A 6,000-nucleotide genomic window follows, 5' to 3' on the forward strand; every position below is an offset into this window, starting at 1 on the left:
AAGATCAAGTGGAAAGGACTGATCGATGGGGACCAGGGGAAGGTGGTTCGCGGCTGCTCTTGGATTCCACGATCAGAGTTCACCCGGTTCTGTGGCGGCAAGCGCGCAACTATGGTCAAAATACACGAGTTTTGGGATAAGCAGGAAAAACGTTATCAAAAGTTCCTGGAGAATGCCGATGGCATGGCATATGAAGACCGTTCGCCAACTCCTTGTCCACTGGGGCTTTCATCGAATGGTTCCCACACTCGGCGATCCACCTCACGGCTCCAAACGCCGGAGAATCGCCCCGAAGATCCTGGCCGGCATCAAACTCGGACACCATCGCGCCGGAGTGTCCCTCGAAGTTCCCAGGTCAATCAGACGGATTCTCACGGGTCCAGCAACTACGAGGGTCTTTCCCCATCCAGAGAGACCACTGCTGCTCCGAGTTCCCATGTCCAAAAAGTAACAAACGAACCCGGCGCCGAGTCTCAGGAAAGTCGTTTGGTACAGACGTGGGAAGAGTTTGTGACAGAAATGGTACGGGAAGAGAATTGGCAGGAACTAGATAAGAACGATAGAATGACAAAAAGGGCCATGGCGAAGGGTTCATATCATGTCTACTGTGAGACAGTTGCAAGAACCAGAAAAGCGTCTCCGACCGAGCGTGCCTCCCTGACGGGAGCCCCGCAAATCCCTGTGCATTGAAAAAAGAGCCTACGCGCTGTGCTGGAGATCTAATAAGTCGATTACTTTTTTGAGCAAACTTTTGCTTTTCAGTTTTGATTATGTCGCTTTTTTGCATAATAGATAGTTTAGCTAGATTGACCTAATACGTATATGTTACAAGTGATTAGAAGATCTACTCTGATTGATGAATCCGATGTCAAGTGATACATAAGTTTTCTGGGAGGAAATCTGCGCCGCAAAGCGCGCTTTACCCAAATCAAGGAATGGGCATGATAAACGTAGGAATATCAAGATGGTAGCAGAGTGGATTTACGCCGCAAGGAGTATTTCGAGCAAACATCAGAGCACAAAGTCGTGAAGTTGTGAGTGATGAAATGGTGAAGTGGTGAAGTGGTGAAGTTGTGAGTGATGAAATGGTGAAGTGGTGAAGTGGTGAAGTGGTGAAGTGGTGAAGTGGTGAAGTGGTGAAGTGGTGAAGTGGTGAAGTGGTGAAGTGGTGAAGTGGTGAAGTGGTAAAGTGGTGAAGTGGTGAAGTGGTGAAGTGGTGAAGTGGTGAAGTGGTGAAGTGGTGAAGTGGTGAAGTGGTGAAGTGGTGAAGTGGTGAAGTGGTGAAGTGGTGAAGTGGTGAAGTGGTGAAGTGGTGAAGTGGTGAAGTGGTGAAGTGGTGAAGTGGTGAAGTGGTGAAGTGGTGAAGTGGTGAAGTGGTGAAGTGGTAAAGTGGTGAAGTGGTGAAGTGGTGAAGTGGTGAAGTGGTGAAGTGGTGAAGTGGTGAAGTGGTGAAGTGGTGAAGTGGTGAAGTGGTGAAGTGGTGAAGTGGTGAAGTGGTGAAGTGGTGAAGTGGTGAAGTGGTGAAGTGGTGAAGTGGTGAAGTGGTGAAGTGGTGAAGTGGTGAAGTGGTGAAGTGGTGAAGTGGTGAAGTGGTGAAGTGGTGAAGTGGTGAAGTGCGATGTAGCCGCAGGAAATTTGAGCCCGCGGATACAGGATGTAGGTTTTGCTCTGGTGCTATCTGCTGAATACACCAGAAAGGACGAGAATTCCAAAAATTGATTGCTTTTGTTGATGAACAAAATACGCAACCCACAAGACTTTGGCTCCTCAACTGTCATTCATTACGTTGGAATTAGATCAGGAGTATGGGACCTAGAACACCCGCAGGTAAACATAATTTGATATTAGCTTTCATCCAAGGAGGCTTTGCCATTGATAAAGACCGTAGCCGAAAACTGTATCTTTGAGAAAGGGAATTCCCAGCGGGCATTCATCCGATTCATCTGACTGATCCCTTCACGAGAATAATGCTTTCAATTACTATGGGTTTGTATGTCGTTTGCTCCACTTCCAGCTTTTCTCAGGTTATTAAAGTGACATTGTTGCCAGGGACACTATCGCAGGCGGCCAGACTACCACAGATCAAGTTGTTGGGCATCAGAATCTTACGTCAAGCCCTATCTTAAGTTTTGAAAGTCAGGGAATTCCACTCACGCTGATATTGCCTACATTCCCTTTGCCGCTTCCCTCGGAGACATTGACAACGCCTCCGTTTAGCTCTCATTCTATCCAAACCGTGACCTCTATCCCACTTCAAGGATCCGGAAATGCAGAGTCGCCTGCCATCGGTCTTACTCTACTTGTAATTTTTTCTTTTTATCTTCATTACTGCTTCAAGAATCTTCTGTTTTATTAAAACATGATGATGGATTTTATTTGGTGTTTTAAGAAGGTTGGCAAGCGACGTTTCTCGGCTCATATGAGCAATGGCTATCAGGATACAGAGGGATCAACCAGCCACTATTTGCTTAGAAGCTAGTCTCCATCAATCTAAGTTTTTTACAATAAACATATAGCGGCTTACGGGCGTATAGATCAGAAACATCAATATTTGGAACCTCACAGAAGTGGACACATGAAACCCTAAGAATTACGGTTATTGTGTCTCCTCTGCTGAGCTATGATCCTCATAAATTCCAATCTTACCTCTTTCACGTAAAGAACGTATCCGACCATGATATAGCTTGCGATTATTGAATAGCCAATAACAACAAATCAATGATAAATAAATGTCTTTTATGCATGAAGCTCAAAGAAGATGTAATAGGAAAGCAGATGGGTAGAGCAATTTTTGAGCAGTCTCGATTACCTACTGGATGAATTCTAGGGAGAAACATCGTAGACACCATCAACTCAGCCACTTTTGTCAAACTTTAATCCATTAGCACTGAAAAACTTCAACGTAAACGAGGGTTTCAGTGATCAACAATTTATACACCTTTCCTTCATCAAAAACTTGGAGAACCTCATATCATTGAGTACTTAATAGTACCAACGTCGTAGAAATTGAAAAAGATCCCCACCTTTCAACCCAGAATAGAAGAGACAATCGATCAAATCTTGATATCAGCTTCTTGAGCAAGAGGCGGATATATAAATGGTTTGTGAATTGTTCTTACTTCATTCTCATCAAGCACTTCACTATGAGACAAGGCGATGAAAGAATATACAAACGCCGACGGACAATATTTCCGGACGAATCAGAATTTCTTTGCAACGATGGTAATAGCTCTCCTACACGGGAGATCCCACCAAATGGTCCCCAAGACAACCCACTTCGTGATCGTTATGTTTCTGCAGGCAGCAAGAGAGATCAGCCCAATACTTTAATCAAGGAGTATAAAACGGATCCATGGGAAAGCTTTGAGCCAATCGCTAAGATATCGCAAAATCGGTCGATGTTTTTGAGTCGAAGCAGGGCGCTAAAGCATCGACTTGTTCATATTGAGCAGCTTGATGAAGAAGCGTCCTCGCTTGCCACTACTCTCAATCTCTTGAGAAAGCTACACCATCGTAGCTTCTTAATCCTGCAAGAATCCTATCACCACACTAATTCGGTTTTCTTTGTATGGGAACCGGTGGAGGTCTCGATCAGCCAGATTATGGCCAGCAAATGCATGATCACCGCAAGTGAAATTATTGCAATTGTCAGACCGGTACGTCATAAATGGTACAAGCTGGTCTATCTTCTCGCCTAACAAGTTACAGATCATTGATGGTATTCATCATCTACTACAACATGGCAGAGCCCTTGCCTGCCTAACTCCCGACACGGTTTTTGTGACGCAATCTGGCAACGTCAAGATCGGTATGTTTCAAATGATACATCTGGCGTATCAAAATAATAACAATCTGTAGGGGGGTGGAGAAAAGCTGTCAAATTACGACCTCGGAAATGAATCCTGCCACATGGAAAGCATATGCCTTGGCCGATATCGTCACGCGCCTGATGGCAAAGAACAGATCCTATGAATGGAACGCCGATATGAAAACACTACCAGATGATCTACGGACGATGACTATCGATTCACTGCTACAGGTTGGTCACTTGAAACTTGTTTTGTTATTATTGAAGCTAACGGCTCAGAAACCTGCCTTTGAAAACACGCCTTGTCCAGAAGAACTCGTCCTTCTTGTTACTCTGACAACAAAGACCGCATATCACCAGATCGATTCATATTCTGTTCGGCCATGAACGGTGTTTTCCTTTCTCACTTTCTTTGAAATTGGAGGGACGCCGGCACAGCCATGCTCCTCATCTGCATTTTAAGGACTTCACAGTCTGGCTACTGATTAGGATGTCTACTGGCTGCAATATTCTCAAAACTTGAAAGATGATTTGAACAAGGGCTTCAAGATGACAAGTTTGTGATTGTAGAAACTTATTCTATTTTGAAGCATGTAGATATTCCCATTCTAGATGTTGTGGCGCATCAATTTGCTATCCGAGATTTACGAAATGTGCCAAAACTCTTTAGAAAATCTCTCTTTCTCAAGTTTCAGGAGGCTTCCCATCCAATTGGCCGATTGTAACGGGCTGTTGCCCGAGAGTGGCCATGTGACCATGGCCTTCTATATTGCTTTTCCCTGCCTCCCATATTGTCGTAACCATGCACGAACGCCCCCTTTTCCTTCCTTTCCCCTAAGATTGTTGTAAACAGTTCGTGGCCTAGTTAGATTGAATCAAGTCGGCTTCAGCCCTTCACACCGATCACTAATTACCATGTAAAGAGGAAAACATCTACTCTGTTGTTGATTAGATTGTCCGCTTTTCATTTGTTTCCTAGAATCACTGAAACAATACTACCGGGACGTAGGCCTAAATACAGCTTCGCGTAGACCATGTAGCAGCGAGCTAATAATGATCGTTGTACAGCTGCAAGCGAAGGCACAGATCGTATAGTAAGATCAAGTTCCAGGATGTGTTCCAGATCTGTTAAGATTAACATGAGCCACACAAAATGAGTGGAAGACCCCGAATCGTAAATTTGGGCACTCCCAAACGTCAGGAAGCTATTGAGGACTTTCAAGATTACTTGCACGCGCAAGATGCACTGGATGCGTAGCCGCGTCAGCCTTAATTTGTAGTCGGCATTCACATTGACATGACGATAAGTTTTCGAAGCCCAGGCCGACTTGCCTTAGATGAATCGCATTCATCATAAGATAGCAAATATGAACAAAGTTCAGGTTGTGACGCCATGAGCACACCCCAAGCACACCCCATGCACACCCTATGCACACCCTATGCACACCCTATGCACACCCTATGCACACCCCATGCACACCCCATGCTCACCCCATGCTCACCCCATGCTCACCCCATGCACACCCCATGCTCACCCCATGCACACCCCATGCTCACCCCATGCACACCCCATGCTCACCCCATGCACACCCTATGCACGGAACAAATAAGGCTTATATGGTATTTGAGAGTTAGACTAATTTGTGACATTTAGTCAAATATCTGACTTGATTCGACCTCTTTCCATTCTATGTTGTGGTTCGTCAATTGGTCTGGTTGCATTGCGAACCAATATGAACGATACAGCCATGGACTTAGGTGAGAGAGCCAACAGAAGAACGAAGTTGTTACATAGTGACGATGGAAGAGTGATTTCTTTTCATTAGATAAGACGACAAGGACCATTCTACGTGATATGCCGCTCAACCCTTTTCCCTCGGTGATTATGCCTCTTCTACCACAAAGAAAGTTTTTGAGCAATCCTGATCATGAGGCTCTGACCACCACGAATAATGAGCCTTTACCCATGTTGGTATCACCAGCTAGGTACTGTGTACACAGTTAAGTGGACAGTTTGTGCTTCTAAGCAAAAGTTGATTGATTCGTGTATGATAGATGTATGTTCCAGGTCCTCGTCCAATGCCCCTGAATCCGTGCGGGGGCAGCAGCTGAGCAAGATTACGTACAATATGTCTTTGCTTATTCTGACGGGAGGAGGGCATAATCTAATGGATAAAGATAGAATTTCTCTT

Source organism: Penicillium subrubescens (assembly GCF_028828155.1).
Source record: "Penicillium subrubescens strain IBT 31985 chromosome Unknown utg000002l_segment0_segment0, whole genome shotgun sequence".
Lineage (NCBI taxonomy): Eukaryota > Fungi > Ascomycota > Eurotiomycetes > Eurotiales > Aspergillaceae > Penicillium > Penicillium subrubescens.